General features: G+C 36.3%; 1 long non-coding RNA gene across 1 annotated transcript in view; it reads right to left on the bottom strand.

Annotated features, from left to right (window-relative positions):
* The window catches only part of LOC135268964 (uncharacterized), a 396879-nt gene that overhangs the window by 280635 nt on the left and 96321 nt on the right, over positions 1-19923 (bottom strand). The window contains exon 2 of the long non-coding RNA XR_010337296.1: positions 12046-12174. This is a non-coding gene — a long non-coding RNA (uncharacterized LOC135268964). The remainder of the gene's footprint in view (positions 1-12045; positions 12175-19923) is intronic.

Genomic DNA, 19923 nt, shown 5'->3' with positions numbered 1-19923 from the left:
AGGGCAATGGCACACACAGAAGTGGCATGAAACCAGGGTAGCCCCCATACCCAGTCAAGAGAGGCTGTGAGTGATTGTGTGACCCTGTCTTGGAAACCATGCTTTTTCTATGAATCTTTTCAACCCATGAATCAGGAACCCCTCATGAGCCCATACCACAAGGGCCTGGGTCCAAAGCACAGAGTTGTGGAGTCTTGGAGTGGCTGCTCACTCTCTTGCTCAGGAATACAGGGAAACCCAGGAATTTTGCAAACTCTGGCACTGGGGACTCTGGCAAGGCAAGAGATCCCCTGCATTCCTCTAGGAAGTGGGCTGAATCCAGGGAGCCGAGTGGCGTCGTTCCACAGGCCTCACTCCCGTGGTACCTCACAAGTGAAACCCACTAGCTTGGAATTCCAGCCAGCCAGTGGCAGGAGGCAAGAGATAGCCTGAGACAGATTGAGTTCCTGTGGGGAAGGGTGGCCGCTGTACCTGAGGTTCCAGTTGACTGTCTAGCCTTTCAACACTAGTGACTGGGAGGAACTCCCCACAATGCAGCACAGCTGTTGTGCTGATAGTGGACAGTCTTCTTAAAGTAGGACCTCAATACACCCCTCATCACTGAACAGGGCCTCCCTATGTGAATTACAGCAACTTCAGCCAGCGTTTTATAAACAGAACTCTGGGTCTTGCCCTGGGATGGAGTCCCTGGGGGGTGGAACAGCCACTGTCTCTGCAGCTCAGTGACAGTCTTTCCAGGCTGCTGGCTCTGGAGAGGCAGAGCAGTCAGCATAGCACACGTGCTTTGCCAAAGGGAAGCCAGACTGCTTCTTTAAGTGGGTCTCTGTTCCTGTTCCTCCTGACTGGGTGAGACCTCCCAATAGGGATCTCCAGCCACCTCATACAGGAGTGGGTGCCTACCTGAGACAGAGCTCCCAGAGGAAGGAGCAGGCTGCTATCTTTGCTGTTTTAAAGCCTTCATTGGTGACACCACAAGGTGCAGGAGGGACCAAGGTGACTAGGGTCTGGAGTGAGCTCCCAGCAAACTGCAGCAGCCCTATGGAAGAGGGATCTTACTGTTAAAAGAAAAATAAACAGAAAACAGTATCAAAAAAGACCCCACAAAAAATCCATTCAAATGTCAGCAACCTCAAAGATCAAAGGCAGATAAGCCCACAAAGATGAGAAGGAATCATTGGAAAATGCTGAAAATTCAGAGTGCCATTTATTTTCCAAATGACTGAAACATTCCTCCAGCAAAGGCTAAGATAGCTGACTTGACAGAACCAGGCTTTGGAAGGTGGGTAATAACAAACTTCACTGTTCTAAAGGAGCATGTTCTAACATAATGCAAATAAGCTAAGAATTATGATAAAACAATACAAGCTGACAACTACATTAGCCAGGTTAGAGAGAAACATAACTGCCTTGATGGAGCTGAAAAATGCAACATGAGAAATCCACAATGAAATCACATGTATAGACCACAAAAATAAAGAATCTCAGAGCTTGAATACTATCTTACTGAAATCAGACATGTAGACAAGAATCGAGGAAGAAAAGAAAAAGAAAAAGAAAAAGAAAAACCTCCAATAAATATGGTATTATGTTCAAAGACAGAACCTGAAAGAGACGGAAAATGGAACCAATTTGAAAAATATACTTCAGGATATCATCCAGGAGAACTACCATATCCTAGCAAGATAAGCCAACATTCAAATTTAGGAAACCCATAGAACCCCAGTAAGGTACACCATGAGAAGATCAACCCCAAAACACACAATCATCAGATTCTCTATGGTTGAAAATAAAAGAAAAAATGTTAAGGGCAGCCAGAGGGACAGGCCAGGTCATCTAAAAAGGTAAGCCTATGAGACCAACAGCAGACCTCTCAGTGGAAACCCTTCAAGCCAGAAGAGATTGGGGGTTAACATTCAACAATCTTAAAGAAAACAATTGCCAACCCAAATTTCATATCTGGCCAAACTAAGTTTTAAAATAGAAGGAGAAAAATGATTTTTTTCAGACAAGCAAAGGTTGAAGTAATACATCACCACTATGCCACCCTTGCAAGAGCTCCTGAAGGAATCACTAAATATGAGAAGGAAAAATTGCCAGCCACTAAAAAAGCACAATGAGGGCCGGGCACAGTGGCTCATGCCTGTAATCCCAGCACTTTGGGAGGCTGAGGCGGGTGGATCATGAGGTCAAGAGATCGAGACCATCCTGGTCAACCTGGTGAAACCCCGTCTCTACTAAAAATACAAAAAATTAGCTGGGCATGGTGGTGCGTGCCTGTAATCCCAGCTACTCAGGAGGCTGAGGCAGGAGAATTGCCTGAACCCAGGAGGTGGAGGTTGCGGTAAGCCGAGATCGCGCCATTTTGAATTTTATGTTGATAACTCCTTCTCAAAAAAAAAAAAGCACAATGAAGTATACAGACCACTGACACTATGAAGCACCCACATAAACAACTCTGCAAAAATTACAAGCTAGCATCATGATGACAGGATCAAATGCACACATAACAATATTAACATTAAATGTAAATTGGTTAAATGCCTCCAAAAATGACACAGAATGGCAAGTGGATGAAAGAGTCAAGCCCCATCGGTATGCTACCTACAATAGACCCGTCTTCCATGCAAAGACACACATAGGTTCAAGTCAATGGAAAACAGAAAAAAGTAGCAGTTGTAATCCTAGTTTCTGACAAAACCAAATTTAAGTCAAAAAAAGATCAAACAAGACAAAGAAGGGCATTATATAATGGTAAAGGGTTCAATTTAACAAGAAGAGCTAATTATCCTAAATATATATACACTCAATACAAGAACACTCAGCTTCATAAAGCAAGTTCTTAGAGAGCTACAAAGAGACTAAAATAATAGTGGGATATTTTAATACTCCACTAGAGTATTTATTAGATCATTAAGAGAGAAAATTAACAGATATTCAGGAACTGAACTAAGCTCTGGATCATGTGGACCTGATGGGTATCTACAGAACTGTCAATCTAAAAACAAAAGAATTACATTCTTCTCATCACCACATGGCGCTTACTTTAAAGTCGATCACATAATCAGAAGTAAAACATTTCTCAGCAAATTCAAAAGAACTGAAATCATAACAAACAGTCTCTCAGACCTCAGCACAATCAAATTAGAGCTCAAGATTAAAGAGCTAACTCAAAACCACACAACTACATGGAAACTGAACAATCTGCCTGTGAATGACTCCTGGGTAAATAATGAAATTAAGGCATAAATCAAGAAGTTCATTGAAACTAATGAGAGAGACAACATACAGAATCTCTGGGAAGCAATTAAGGCAGTGTTAAGAGGAAAATTTATAGCACTAAATGCCCACAGGAGAAAGAGGGGAGGATCTCAAATTGACAGTCTAATATCACACCTAAAAGAACTAGAGAACCCAGAGCAAACACACCCCAAAGCTAGCAGAAGACAAGAAATAGACAAAATCAGAAGAGAGCTGAAGGAGATAAAGACATGAAAAACCCTTCAAAACATCATTGAATGCAGGAGCTTTTTTTTTTTTTTTAAAAAAAAAACTAAATGAAATAAACTGCTAGCTAGACTAATAAAGAGAGAGAGAGAGAGAGAAAAGAACCAAACTGACACCACCAGAAATGATAAGAGGAATATCACAACTGATTCAGAAATAAAAGTCACCATCAGAAAATACTATAAATACCTCCATGCACATAAACTAGAAAATCTAGAAGAAATGGATAAATTTCTGGACAAATACAACCTCCCAAGACTAAAGCAGGAATAAATTTATTCCCTGAATAGACAAATATCAAGTCTGATATTGAGGCAGTAGTAAATAGCCTGCCAACCAAAAATAAATGTCAAAACTAGATGGATTTATTGCAGAATTCTACCAGAGGTACAAAGCAGAGCTCGCACCATTTTACCAAAACTATTCCAAACAACTGAAAAGGAGGGATTTCTCCATAAGACATTTTATGAGACCAGCATCAACCTGATACCAAAATCTAACAGAGATACAACAAAAATAGAGAACTTCAGCTCAATATCCCTCATGAACATTGACGCAAAAGTCCTCCATAAAATACTGGCAAAGGAAATCCAGGAGCACATCAAAAAGCTTATCCACCATGATCAAGTTGGTTTCATTCCAGGGATGTAAGGTTGCAGGGATGTAAGGTTGGTTCTACATACACAAATCAATAAATGTAATTCATCACATAAAGAGAAATAAAGACAAAAACCACTTGATTATCTCAATAGTTGAAGAAAAGGCCTTTAATAAAATTCAACATCCCTTTATGTTAAAAACTTTCAATAAACTAGGTATTGATGGAACATTACTCAAAAGAGTAAGAGTCATATATAACAAACCCACAGCCAATGTCATATTGAATGGGTAAAATTGGGAAGCATTCCCCTTGAAACACAGCACAAGATCAAGAATGCCCTCTCTCACCACTCCTATTCAACATAGTATTGAAAGTTCTGACCAGGGAAATCAGGCAAGAGAAAGAAATAAAGTATATTTGCATAGGAAGAGAGGGTGTCAAATTGTCTCTGTTTGCAGATGACATGATCCTATATCTAGAAAACCCTAACATCTCAGCATGAAGCTTCTTTTTTTTTTTTTTTTTTTTTTTTTAAAAAAAAACAGAGTTTCACTCTTGTTACCCAGGCTGGAGTGCAATGGCATGATCTCAGCTCACTGCAACCTCTGCCTCCTGGGTTCAAGCAATTCTCCTGCCTTAGCCTCCCGAGTAGCTGGGACTACAGACATGCACCACCATGCCCAGCTAATTTTTGTATTTTTAGTAGAGATGGGGTTTCACCATGTTGACTAGGAAGGTCTTGATCTTTTGACCTTGTGATCCACTGGCCTCAGTCTCCCAAAGTGCTGGGATTATAGGCGTGAGCCACTGCACCCAGCCAGCACAAAGCTTCTTAAGCTGATTAGCAACTTCAGCAGTTTCAACATACAAAAGCAATCTGCAAAAATCACTAGCATTCCTATATACTAACAATGAGCAAGCAGAGAGCCAAATTATGAATAAACTCTCATTCACCATTGCTACAAAGGTACTAAAATACCTAGGAAAATACATCTAACAAGGAAAGTGAAGAAGGTTTTCAAGGGAAACTACAAACCTGTGCTCAAATAAATCAGAGAGGACTCAAACAAATGGAAAAATAAATTCCATGCTCATGGATAGGAAATATCAATATTGTGAAAAAGTAATTTGTAGATTCAATGATTTTTTCATTCAACTACTATTGACATTCTTCAAAGAAGTAGAAGAAACTTTCAAAGTTCATATGGAACCAGCATGAGTCCAAATAGCCAAGACAATCCTAAGCACAAAGAACAAAGTTGGAGGGGTCACACAACCTGACTTCAAATTATACTACAAGGCTACAGTAACCAAAACAGCATGATACTGGTACAAAAACAATATAGACCAATGGAATAGAACACAGAACGCAGAAATAAGACTGCACACCTACAATAACATGATCTTCTACAAACTTGACAAAAACATGCAATGGGGAAATGATTCTCTTTTTGATAAATGGTACTGGGAGAACTGGCTAGCTATCTGCAGAAAACAAAACTGGACCCCTTCCATATACCTTACATGAAAATTAACTCAAGAGGGATTGCAGATTTAAATGTAAAACCCCAAAATTAAAAAAAATAATAAAAACCTAGAAGAAAATCTAGCCAATACCATTCAGGACATAGACAAAGGAAAATATATTATGACAAAAACACCAAAAGAAATAGCAACAAATGCAAAAATCGACAAATGGGATCTAATTAAACTAAAGAGGTTCCGCACAGCAAAAGAAACTGTCATCATTCAAGTGGCCAAGAAATATGAAAAAACGCTCAATATCACTGATCATTACAGAAAAGCAAATTAAAACCACAACAAGATACCATCTCACACCAGTTAGAATGATGATTATTGAAAAGCCTAGCAACAACAGAGGCTTGGGAAGCTGTGGAGAAAAAGAAACACTTTTGCACTGTTGGTGGGAATGTAAATTACTTGACCTATTGTAGAAGATAGTATGGAAATTCCTCAAAAATCTAAAGGCAGAAATATCATTTCAACAGTCAATCCTATTCCTGTGTATATACCCAAAGGAATATAAGTTATTCTATTATAAAAATGCTTGCATGTGTATGATCACTGAAGCACTATTCACAATAGCAAAGACATGGAATCAACCCAAACACCCATCAATGATAGACTCAATAAAGAAAATATGGTACATATGCACCCTGGAATACTATGCAGTTGGAAAAAAAATGAGATAATGTTCTTTGCAGGGACATGAATGGAGCTGGAAGCTGTTGTTTTCAGCAAACTAATGTAGAAACAAAAAACCAACCACCACAAGTTCTCACTTATAAGTGGGAGCAGAACAATGAGAATACATGGACATGTGGTGGGGAGCAACATATACTGGAACCTGTCTGGGGGTGGGGAGAGAGAGAATCTTGAAGAACAGCTAATGGATACTGGGCTTAATACCTGGGTAATGAGTTGATCTGTGCAGCAAACCACCATGGCATATGTTTACCTACGTATCAAACTGTACATGTATCCAGGAAGTTAAAATAAAAGTTAAAGGAAAAAAACAACAGCAACAAAGCAAAATAGAAGCAAATAACTTCATTAGAAAGCTGGCAAAAGACATGAACAGAGATTTTTTTCAAAAGAAGACATACAAGGGCCAACAAACATATGAAAAAATGTTCAACATTGCTAAGTGTCGGAGAAATTCAAGTTAACATCACAATGGGAAGTTATCTTATACCAATCAGAATGGCTATCATTAGCATGTTAAAAATGTTGGTAAGGGTGTAGAGAAAAGGGAATGCTTGTACACATTAGTGGGAATGTGAATTAGTAAAATCTCTGTAGAAATATACAGGGCCGGGCATGGTGGCTCATGCCTTTAATCCCAGCAGTTTGGGAGGCCAAGGCAGGTGGATTATCTGAGGTCAGGAATTTGAGAACAGCCTGGCCAAAATGGCAAAACTCCATCTCTACCAAAAATACAAAAATTGGACAGGCATGGTGGCCGGAGCCTGTAATTCCAGCTACTCAGAGGTCTGAGGCAGGAGAATTACCTGAACCTGGGGGCCAGAGGTTTTAGTGAGCCGAAATTGTGCCACTTCACTCAAGCCTGGGCAAAAAAGCAAAACTCCTTCTCAAAAAATAAAAATAAAAAAGTAATACTACAGAGATTTCTCAAAACCTAAAAATTGAACTACTCTTTGATCCAGCCATCCCCCTAGTGGGTATCTATGCAAAGAGAAATAAATAACTATATTAAAAAGACACCTGCACTTGGATGTTTACTGCTGAATTTTCACAATAGCGAAATTATGCAATCAATGTAATTATCCATTACTAGGTAACTGAATAAAGAATATGTGGTGTATATATCCCATGAAACTACTCAGACTAAAAAGAATGAAATCATGTCTTCTGCAGCAACATGGATGGAACCAAAGACCATTATCTTAAGTAAAACAGCTTAGAATCTCAAGTACCATATATTCTGTCTTTTAAGTGGGAGCTAAACAATGTGTACACATAGACATAGAAAGTTGAATAATAGACATTGGAGACTTGGATGAGTGGGACAGGGATGAAAGGTGAGAAATTACGCATTGTATACAATGTACACTATTTGGGTAACAGTGGCACTAAAAGCCTGGATTTCACTGCTATATGATGTGTTCATGTATGAAAAATGCACTTCTACCTTCTAAATCTAAAAAATGTTTTAAAAAGAAATTACCAGCAACTTATTTTATATGGACAATATATCCTTATCAATAATAATTAATAAACTAGTAAATGAGTGAAACTGTGATCTAGAGAATAAAATAGACTTGATTTTTTAAAATTAGAGTTATTTTTGGAATCCCATACGTATTCTCAATTCCAATGAAAAAAATTACATTTTTTATATTTCTGAAACAGAACAGTGAAAACTTTAAAAATAATATTCATGCTAAAATTAATTTTCTTGGTGCCTTCTTATGTCTGAACTAGTTACCTTTTTTAAGAATAAATGTATTTATCTTGGTGTGTGGTGGTAACGTGCATATACATTTGTCAAACTCATCAAAGTATATTTAAAACAGATCTAACTTTTTGTATGAAAATTACACCTGAATAAAACTTGTGCAAATTATGTTACAGGATGTTGGGAACAGAAAAAATGTTATATCAATCATTGCACATAGCTATTTAAAATTTACTCCTGGAGAAATGTGTTTATTAATACTTGAGCCAAAATAACAAGATGTCAAAACTACATTTCTGACTCATATTGATCTCTGTTATGGTGACTGAGTGGAGGGTAGGCTCAAGGGAATGTAGAGGTATGAGGGAGAAGAGATAGATTAGTGTTTCCTCCAGGGACCTGCGATGTTTGGCATGGAGATTTCCTGGGGATATTTAATGCTACAGCGCAATGCTGTTGAGTGGAGAGGGACAGTGAGTCTGAGACTATGAGGCCACTTCCTAGCATTTGACAAGCTTTTATTATCTGATCGACATGAAAAATCCTGATGGTTCATTTAATCTCATTTAATCATATATAGGCAACTAAACCATCTCCCAACACTAATTTAGGTATTATTTGTATAGTCATGTGTTCATAACAACATTTTATCAACAACAGACTGCATACAGCAGGACAGTCCCTTAAGTGTATAACAAAGATGAAAAATTCATATCACCTAGTGACACCACAGCCATTTCAAAGGCATAGTGCAACACATTACTCCTGTGTCTGTGGTGATGCAGGTGTGAATAAACCTGCTATGCCGCCAGTTGTATAGAAGCATAGCACATATAATTATGTACAGTATATAATAATAATGATTATAAATGACTGTTACTTGTTTATGTATTTCCTAGGCTACACTTTTATTGTTATATCAGAGTGTACTCTTTCTACTTAAAAAAAAAATTAAAACAGCCTCAGGCAGGTCCTTCAGGAGGTATTTTAGAAAAAGACATTTTTATCATAGGCAATGACAGCTCCATGTGTGTTATGGCCCCTGAGGACCTTCCAGTGGGAGAATATGTTGAGGTGGAAGACAATGATATTGATGACACTTACCCTGCATAGATGTAGGCTAAAATGTGTGTTTCTGTCTCACTTTTTAACAAGGAATTATAGAAGTTCAAAAATGAAAAATAAAAAGATAAATGTTTATAGAATAAGGATATACAAAAAATGTGTACCATTGCACAACATTTGTTCGTTTTAAGCTGAGTTATTACAAAAAAGTCAAAAAGTTAAAAAAATCTAAGTTGATAAGTAGGAAAGTTACAATAAGTTAAATTTAAGTTACAACTGAAGAAAGACCTTTTAAAATAAATTTACTATAACTTAAGTATACAGTGTTTATAAAGTCTGCAGTCATGTGCAGTAATGTCCTAGGCCTTCACATTCACTCACTGTTTATTCACTGACTCACCCAGGGCAACTTCCAGTCCTGTAAAATCCATTCATGGTAAGTGCCCTACATAGGTATACCATTTTTTATCCGTATTTTTACTCAACCTTTTCTATTTTAGATACGTTTAGATACACAAATACTTACCCCTTGTGTTGGAATTGTCAACAGTATTCAGAATAATGGCATACAATACAGGTTTGTAGCCTACTAGCAATAAGCTATGTCACGTAGGATGAATGTGTAATAGGCTATGCCATTTAGGTTTGTATAGGTACACTCCATGATGTTTGCACAATGACAAAATCACCTAACGATGCATCTCTCAGAACATATTCCCATTGTTAAGTGACGCATTGCTGTACTTAATCTTTCCACAGCCTGTTTTTATAGTTTAGGTGCCTTATTAAAGTTCAGTGCTATCTTTTGAATTGCTGTGGGTGCCGGAAATGTTTACATTTCCTAAGTAGACTCTTTATAGCCTCAAAGTTTGTGAAAACAGAATAAGGAATTTTAAAAAGAATAGACTGGATTTCAAAAATTATAAATATTGCTTAATGATTTTATTGGAACTATGCAGTTTGGTATACGATTTACAGGTACTGAAAATTTACTGATTAGTAGTAGATATTTTGCAGTACCTACTATGTGGAAGAACAGTCAGTGTGTAAGATAAGGGATGTTTGGTAGAGGACTTCACTTTCCTGCTGGTATCTCTCAGTTGAAGAGTTGATAGCAGCAGTGATGTCCATATTTACAATCACATCTTTATGTTTTTCAGTTTCCAAATGCAAGAGGTCTAAAGAGTAATTCATGATGACCTTCCAGGTCTCTCTGTCTATTGTTGCCAGTTTCAAAACTCTTTTCAACAACTTTTTAACAAGGTTTCTCCTTTTGTTAGTGTAAATTTATGCTCGGGAAAGTTTTCAGACAATTTAAGACAAGATGGAATTCCTTAAGTTGAGTATTGTTTGGCTTACAACTTCAAGCACCTGAGACACTTTCTCAGATCACGCAATTAACCCACTCAATTAACCCAAGTGCTTGTACCAGGCAAGTATCAGAGAGCCAACAGATTCTTTGCAGGAGTGTTTAACCAGTGTCTGATGGACCTTGTCCCTTGTTTGTAATAAATTTGAGTCATTAACCTCCTAAAGCTACCAAGAAGTACCACTATGTTGCTCATCTTGGAACCTGCTTGGAAGGAAATGAGACCTGTGGAGGTCTGTCCTGTAGACCCCAACTCAACAACAGATTAATGAATGCACTCACACAACTAGAATACAGTGAATCTGAGTGGGCTTGGGATGGTTGTCAGCTGCTTTCAGAGGACAATTGCAGCTACCTGACCATGCCTCCCTGTACCTCCTTGCATTTATTCAGGATAAATTTCATAACAGAGGTTCTAAGTCAATATACTTGTGGATAATTAACATGGTTAAAAGAGTGGTTTTATGAATGATAAAAGAGGTAGGTTCTGGTGCCCAGAGTAAACACCATTAAAGGATAATTCCCCTTTGATCTCCCCTAAGAGTGCCATCGAGCACAAAGTTTACATGAGCAAACAGTTTGAGTAGAGACAAAGGAATGTGGGGTAAACATAACTTAACTGGGGAAGCTTTATTGTCCCTATCTTTTATCCTATGATTTAAAATTCTTACATAATGAACTGGCTGCCTTCAGCTTGTTCCATCAAAACATTTCAGCCTTCCAAAAGGTTTGAGACTATAATCTTCTAACTTTCCCTAATATTTCCCTAATATTTTGCCAGCAACCCTGAGTGAATCTCAATGAGGAAACACCTTTTTCTTTCCCTGATTCAATAATTTACTCCTTACCAGTAGGCTTGAACAGTCGGAGATAGGTAGGGTGGTTTGACTGGGGTACTATGTCTGGGGCCTTGGTTTAGATAGTGATCTAGCTTCCTGGGTTTTTCTTCACATTACATATCCCATGAACAGAATGTTTCAGCTGAGGTGCACAAAATTATGAAAGGATTATTTTATGACATTAACTCCTAGACTGATTTGTTATGCAGCAATAAATTACTGGAACACAAACAGAGGGCATCAAATTTCTGTCACTAATATAGTGCATCAATGCAATATTCTCCAGAAGACTAAGATATTCAGGGTCTTTTGTACTGTATGACTAAAAACAGAAAAATTAAAGTATATCCATGGGACAACTCAGTGGATATGTACTACTTTCCATGTGAATGTGAACAATGTTTGAGTCTTTTTCTTGAAGGGTAGCTAAGGAATTGATTCAACAGAACTATGTATCAGGTGCCAGAGGCTATTAATTTATTAATCTATAAAATTAAATATAGCACATCTTGCACAGAAACTGACATTCAATTGAGTATGTCAGAAATTATGGAATATAATTCACTTTTCACTGTCTGTTTCTTTCTTGTTTTCATTTATTTAGAACCTAAACCCATTAACTGAATAGGAATGTAACATGGCTGATGACCTCTATGTTACTTACATTTTATATGGTGGCACCTAATTACATAATTTTACCTGAAAAGTGGTAGTTATTCTGACTTACTTTTTTGACTGAAGAAGTAATTTTCAGGAGCTTCCTTTGGTTTATTCCATCATAATGGCTCGTAACCCATAGATTGGCAAGTCATGTGAGTATTCTGTCAGCTGCCAATAAAGGATTTCTGATATGCACCTAGGAACCAAAGAAATGAACACGGAATGAGTCTTCATGGAGCTGAATTGGAGTGTAGGAGTCATTAATTCAAAGCCTGTTTCCAACAGAAGTTTAAGAAGCTGGGTGTTTCCCTTCCCTCAGTGTGCAGTCATAATGGGAAACCAGTAAGAGCTGTAGTCTACTTACAATTTTCAAACCACCTACTCCCTTTAGGGCATTAGGCAAAGAGAAAGAAAATACCTTAATTTGTAGCATTTTTAAAAATTGTATGGTTTACATACACCCACCATGGCTGATTTTAAGATACCAACATGATAACAGTAAAGAAAGAGTTGAGCAAAGATGCAAACAATAAGCTCTTGAAAACTGATATAAACTGGTTCCGTTACCCAATTGGTTCCACGAATGTTTATTGTACAGTCTTTATTTGATATTACAAATTTCACCCTGAAGATAATTCCACCTCCCCTTCAATTGATATGATCTGGCTCTAAAAACTGGTTCAGATACAAAAACTGAGTAAATAATTGTGTGTGTGTGTGTGTCTGTGTGTGATTTTTTTTTTTTTCGATTATACCTGTTGACATCTGCCTTCATCTTGCACGATTTTGGTCTTTCATGGCCATACATTCTTGTTTGCTATTCATCTATTTTCCCCCAAGAGATATCAATTTCCTTTTTAATTTCTGTAGTGTTATATATAACCCCATTGCATCATTCATTTTATCTTCCTTTTTGTGCTAACTGTACCTTTCAGGGAACATAGTTCTGTGATTCTTTTCATTTCAATTTCTCTCAGTATACCTACTTAAAATCATCATCTCTACTAAACTCTCAGAATGCTTACTATAAAACTCTTTCAAGATATATTAATGCTCTTATCCTATTTGACTGGAGTTATGTCATGTCTAAGTTTTAAATATCTATCCTAGTAGTATATCAAGACCAATTCCAGGTGATTTAGTCAAGCTATTGACTCTTGAGTCAGAGGAGGGTTTTCTATATCTTCCAACTTTACAGTTTTTTTGCTTAATTTTCAGAAACTATTAATTGCTTGACTTTCAGGGTAGCTTTATCCTGCCAAGTCAAGTGTTAAGCCTTCTTACATAGTGTGTTGGACAATCTACTTCCTCAGGTTTTCTGGGCAGTCGACAAAAACAATACAACTCCACAATGTAAAAATTGCCATTGTACCCATATCTTTCAAAAGCCAGAGCTTTCAAATAAGCCATTTCTTATTCTTCTGCTTGCTCCTAATCCAAATCCATCATGGATTATAGTTTTACAGACTTTTATTCTATAGTTCCCCATGATTATTACATCTTTGTTTATACCAAACAATTTCTAGTTTTCAAGTGCAAACTGAAATTCACTTGCATCAAGTGATCCAGTTTGAGATTTCTAACAGGATGTTATCCTTTCTAAGACCACTGTCAAATAACTGCCTTAGTTATTGTTCTCTCAAAAGTAAACAATGAGGCAATACTGGAGTATGGGAAGTAGGTAGTTGATTTGAAGATGGTCCTAGGGAACACCGTGTGAAAGTGAAGAGGTGAGACCAGAAAGATTAAGGACAATAAAGAATGACTTGGCAAATGAGTCACTGCCAAAGACAACTGGAGCTCACACTTTCTAATGACCCATAGAATAATATTATGCATGCTTTATTGCTTCAAGGTTATCACCAAATATCTCTGGGAATTTCAGGCTTCCTTGTGCATTGACTAAGGAGACTTTCTGGCTCTGGAGTAATACTTTAGCAAGAAGAAAAGTGTGCTTTAGATGCAAAGCTGACAATTAAAATAGGAGATGCTCACTGTTCTATCAGCAGAACCCAGGGTGGACCAGTGTGACAAGAACAATGTAACAATAGCATCTGCTACCAATGAGGTTCTCAAAATGTTGTCTATGGACCAGCAGCATCAGCATTACCTGTGAAGTTCTTAGTTTCACGTTCTCAGACCTCGTTTGATGAATCAGACTTTCCAGAAGCAGAGCCCAGCTAATTGTTTTAACAAGCTTCTCAGGTACTTACAGTGCACACTAAAGTTTGAGAATAACTATGCTGTAGCAGTAGATCATTTTACAATTCTTGAATTTTTAGCAAACTAGTTGGCAATTTTTATGCGCCTTAGATTTTATATTAAATAAGCATAATAAAATACAAAGATGATTTTTAAAATAACTTAACTAGCATTAATTAATTTCAAACCAGCATGTGAAGAAGTGTTTTGAAAAAAAATAAAATTAAACAAAATTAACTTAAGCAGAAATCTCAAAATTTTAATTTTTGACAACCATTTACTTTATAGAGCAAGTGCTGAAAATCAATCTAAAAAGGAAACACACTGGACTGTACCCCTATGCTTATGGAGCCAATTTATGCCAAACATTTCATGAATAGTTATTTCTAATATTACAAATCTTTTGTATTCTGGAGAATACACAATATTTTAATTTCCTAATGCATTGTGTGAGTCTTCAGATGAAAAGCAAGACAAGAAAATATAATAATTGTAGGTCAGTGTTATTCATCGAAGTAGATTTAAAAAACTGAAACAAATTATTAATGAAAAGTGAAATACAAAGACACATAGGAATGCAAAGGCATAAAGGTGGAATCCCTTAGTAGATATCAGTTTTAATTTTGAAACTGTAATAATTAAAATTATGTGGTAATGATACAGAATTAGACAAATCAACCGCCTGTATAAGAGCATGTGCTCAGAAGCAGACTTGTCTCTGTTCCATAGCAGATCTATGTAATGCTAATAAATGATCAGGTAACATGATGGAGCCATGGAAAAGAGAGGAGCTATTCATAAAAGGGATATTAAAATTATGTAAAAAGGAAAACAAAAACATTTTCAGCCTCAACTATACACAAAATTAAAATAGTTCGATAATTTAAATATCAAAATTAAGATGTTAAAATTTTAGAGAAAATATAGATGAAAGTACACCTGTCTTTGAAGTAGACAGACAATGCAAACATATAGCACAGAATTTATTTAAAAAATAAACTAAAACACATGTTAAGTTTAAGTATCAACTGTTCACCGAAAGATATCTATAAAACCATAAAAAGGTCAGTTACCAATTGAGAGAAGACATTTACAACATATAATATTGACAAGTAACATTAATGACAAACACAATTTAATAATATATGAGAAACATTAAAATGAATAATCAGAAAAATGCACATAAATGTAAAATTGCAACACTATAACAATTCTATTAGTTTTAAAATGGAATAAGAAACATTATATGTTTGCGATACAACATGTTTATTTATTAAAAGGACTATTTGGTTTACTCATTTAAGCAACAACTAGTGTGTACGAACTATGTGCTAGGGGCTACTCTTGACACCTGAAATATACAATCAGTTTCACAATGAGAGATGCATACTTTAATTAAGCTTACATTATTGTGTGGAATTAATCAATTAAAAGAAGTATTTCACACAGAATTGTCTAAGAAAACAAAGTAAAAAGAAAAAAGTTACAGCTAAGAAGAAGAATTGGGAGGGCTAAATAGGGAATTACAGAAGTAAATTTTCAGTATTGAATGTAATGTCCATGAAAGGTTCTTGAGAAAGTGCATTTTAACAGAAATTAAAATGTTAAACTTGTACTTGAGCAGAGTAGTGACATGATCTGACATGTTTCTAAAAGACCATTCTGATTTTCATGTTGAGATTAAACTTCCAGGAATCAAAACTAGAAGTAGAAATAACATTCAGGAAGTTATGCTGGAGATGCAGGGGAGAGGAGATATGTTTTGAATGACATTTGAAGAGGTGGAGGTGGTTAGGATAGAATAAATTGGGAACTAAGCTTTTATAGAAGTTTATTTGGCCAAAGTGACTAGAAGAAAAAAATCACCTTAATAAAATTAGGTGTCATCCGATATAGATTTTTTTTTAATCTCTGAGACTAAATGAAATCACCTCAGAGTGAATGGAATTAGAGAGCAAAGAAAAGTAAGAACTGAGCTGTGGGAATACTAAAAATAAAAGGCTGGAAAGAAGAGTAGAAATTTGTATGACAGAGTAAGGCAGATGTCAGAAAATAGTAAATCAAGGAAAATATGTGTCATATACTTTAAAAATGGAATTTAAACCTGCCCATTTGTCCCATAGAACTGACATTTATGGTCTTTTGAATAAACATAGAAATGGATTGCCCCAGTCATAAAGCTTGAGAAAGTTTCATTTGTCTTATCTGATTTCCTTTTCTCAGGAAACCAATCATCAGGCCTCCCAGATAATATCAAGAATCTGAAACTTACCAGATTATTGCATCTGGAAAAGGAGATGCCAAACTCCTCACCCATCATGATTACTGACCATTTGTTTCCTGTTGGCCAACTCCTCTTCCTCACTCTTCCCTAATTCTTGTTTTTCCACACATAATTACATTTTCCCCAGCTATATAAACCCCTAATTTTAGTCAGTTGAGGATATCAATTTTGACTGCTTTCTCATCTTTTTGTCTGCAGTACACAAATAGAGCCTTCTTTCTAGGCAACTCATTGCCTCAGTCATTGGCTTTCTTTGTGGTGAACAGCAGCACCTAGACCGAAACCCTGGTGCTTTGGTAACAGATTTGGGTGACTGATCAGGAATGCCTTGCTCATGACTTGGTCTCTGCAGGTAGGGAATGTTTCAGAAGCCCTCCCAAGCAGCTATTTGACTTTTTGTTTGGCTATTGGTGGAGTTTGGTCTTTTGCTGGCCCCATTGCTGCTGGCCCCAAGTGCTTTTCTCATTGCCTAAAGAGAACAGTCTTTGAAATTTGTCATTTGCACCCAGATGAGTGAGTGACTTTTATGGGTACCAAACAGCAGGAATTGCTCCTGTCAATTTGGGTAATTCTGAAGGAATTTCAATAGAACAAAGCAATCACTACAACAACAACAAAACAATGATTTTGTTACTTGGGAAATTATTTGGTCAATAAACAGCTGAAAATTTAATCAATATCGTTATTAAATAGACTTACAAATTTAAAACATTAAGATAAATAAGTCTATACCTACTCATTTAGCAGAAATTTTGAAGTCTAAAATGTCCATGTGTTTATGAAGATATGAAATAATTGACTTAGTAGTAAAATATTATTTTGAATTAAAGTTAGTAAGTGATTTTTGATAAAAAATTTAGATCATAATACACTTAAATAAATGGATTACAAATTATGACCTAGAAATTATACTTCTTAAAAATTCTAGGGAAGCTCTGTCGTATATATGAGGATGAATATTAATATCAGCATTTATTTCTAATTTCATTAAAAAATCAAAGAGAGCAAATTTTCAATAGACAAAAAATATAAATAGGTAGTAGAATATTCATATAACACAATACAGAAATGAAAATGAGCAATTTGTCTCTCTGTATAGTATTGATGGATCTCATGAAATAGTATTATGCCAAATTTTTCAAATTAATACATAAAACATAATTATGTAAAATAAGTATAAGCAACAAGCTAATACAAGACAAAATTTGGAATGATGTCTACCCTTAGGAGAGATTAGAGGGAGAATGTGATTGAGGAGGTATTCAGTAGAAGCTAAAGAGAATAGTAATATTTTAATTCTTAGCTGGGTGGGAAGTACACAAAAGTTTTATCTGTGTGAGTATAAATGTATATTTCATAATAAGTAAAAGTAGAATTGAAAGGAAATTATTTTCTAAAGAAAGGTAGTAGTGAAATGTCAGAGGCAGCTAACAACTCTAATGAGCACAGTAAATTATGCATTGACTTACAGTAGGCTAATGGATGCTTTTAATAGAAAGGGATTCATTAGAATAGTTGGAAGTAAAGCACCGTTGCTTCAGGTTTAATGAGTGAGTCTGGAGAGGAGAAAGTGCAGGCTTGGTATCTTTAAGTTCATATTCTTTTATTTAGGTTCACTACAAAAGGAAAAACAGAAGGGGCAATAGTCAATGGTGAAAGTTGGGACAAAAGAGATTTTGTTTTGTTTTTCTTAAAAAATATCAAATAATAAGTTACAATATGTTTATATGTTGATCCTAAAAGTGAGAAATTTGTATTGCAGAGAAATAAGCCATAACTGAAGATGTGGGGACTTGACAAGGTGAGAAAAGATGGGATCCAGTGGATAAGATAGGCAAATAGTTGGTTATCCAGGCAGAGTGTCCTGTGTAGATGATGGCACCTTAATAGATTTGTTGATGGAAAGACTACAAATTTCTCTCATTATTAACTTTGTAATTTTAGGAAAACAAAAAGAGTCATCAGGTGAGAGTGATGAGGGGGATGTTACAGACTTGAAGAGAGAAGAGATGTATGAAATAGTTTTTCTGTAAATGTAATAGATGGCATTATTTTGAGTTGTTGTAGGACTTCCAATTACTTCTGAAAGACAACTTGAAGGGACATCCTATTTAATAAATGGTGTTGGGATAACTGGCTAACCATCTACACAGAAATGAAACTGGACCCCTACTTTTTACCATATATAAAAATTAACTGAAGATGATTAAAGACTTAAAGTCAAGACTGAAAAACTATAACTATCCTAGATGAAAACCTAGGACATATCATTCTGGCAAATTAATTATGACTAAGTTCTCAAAAGCAATTGCAACAGAAACACAAATTGACAAGTGGGAGTGAATTACATTAAAGGTCTTCTGTACAGCAAAATAAACTATCAACAGAGTAAACAGACAACCTACAGAATGGGAGAAGATATTCACAAACTATGCATCCAACAAACATATCATATTCATAATCTATAAACAGCATATGAACATATTAACAAGAAAAAGCAAACAACCCTATTACAAATGGGCAAATGACATGAACAGACCCCTCTCACAAGAACATACAAGCAGCCAGCAAACATATGAAAAAATGTTTATAACCACTAATCATCAGAGAAATGCAAATCAAACCACAATGACATATCATCTCGCAACTGTGAAAAGCATTTTCTCAAATAACTTAAAACTGCCATTTGACCCAGCATTCCCATTACTGCATATATACCCAAAGGAAAATAAATTGTTCTTCCAAAAAGATAGATGCATTGGTACATTAATTGCAGCTCTAGTCACAATAGCAAAAGCATGGAATCAACCTAGGTGCCCATCCATGTTGGATTGGATAAAGAAAATATGGTACACACACACCAAGAAATGCTATGCAACCATGAAAAATAAGATCATGTCCTTTGCAACGTGGATACAATTGGAGGCCATTATCCTAAGTGAATTAACACAGGAACAGACAACCAAACACTGCATATTTTCACTTACAAGTTGGAACTAAGCATTGGGTACGCATTCACAGAAAGATGGCAGCAATAGACAGTGGGGAATACTAGAGTGAGGATAGAGGGATGGGGAGAAGGGCTAAAAAGCTACTTTTTGGGTACTATGCCCACTACAAAAGTGGTGGAATTGATTATGATTGAACCTCAGTGTCCCTCAATACACCCATGCCACAAAATTGCAAATGTCTTCCTAAATCTAAAAGTAAAAAGTTAAAGAAATAACAAGAGGAAGGAGAGAAATCCAAGATGGCCAATTACTAGCAGCTCAGGATTGTAGCTCCCAGTGAAAGCGCAGAGAACGAGAGGACGCCACACTTTCAGATGAATTTTTGTTGCTCACAGACCAGGAGATTCCCAGCGGAGGAGCCCCACAGGTCACAAGCGTGACTCTTGTGGCCAGCACGGCGGTTCTCAGTGCAGAGTAAACGGGACTGGGTCCCCTTTTGGTCAACGTT

The sequence above is a fragment of the Aotus nancymaae genome, unplaced genomic scaffold, assembly GCF_030222135.1.
Source record: "Aotus nancymaae isolate 86718 unplaced genomic scaffold, 86718_ANA_hifiasm-v0.15.2.pri h1tg000048l, whole genome shotgun sequence".
Taxonomy (NCBI): Eukaryota; Metazoa; Chordata; class Mammalia; order Primates; family Aotidae; genus Aotus; species Aotus nancymaae.
The sequence above is the reverse complement of the archived record's forward strand: the minus strand, read 5'-3'. Positions and strand labels throughout refer to the sequence as shown.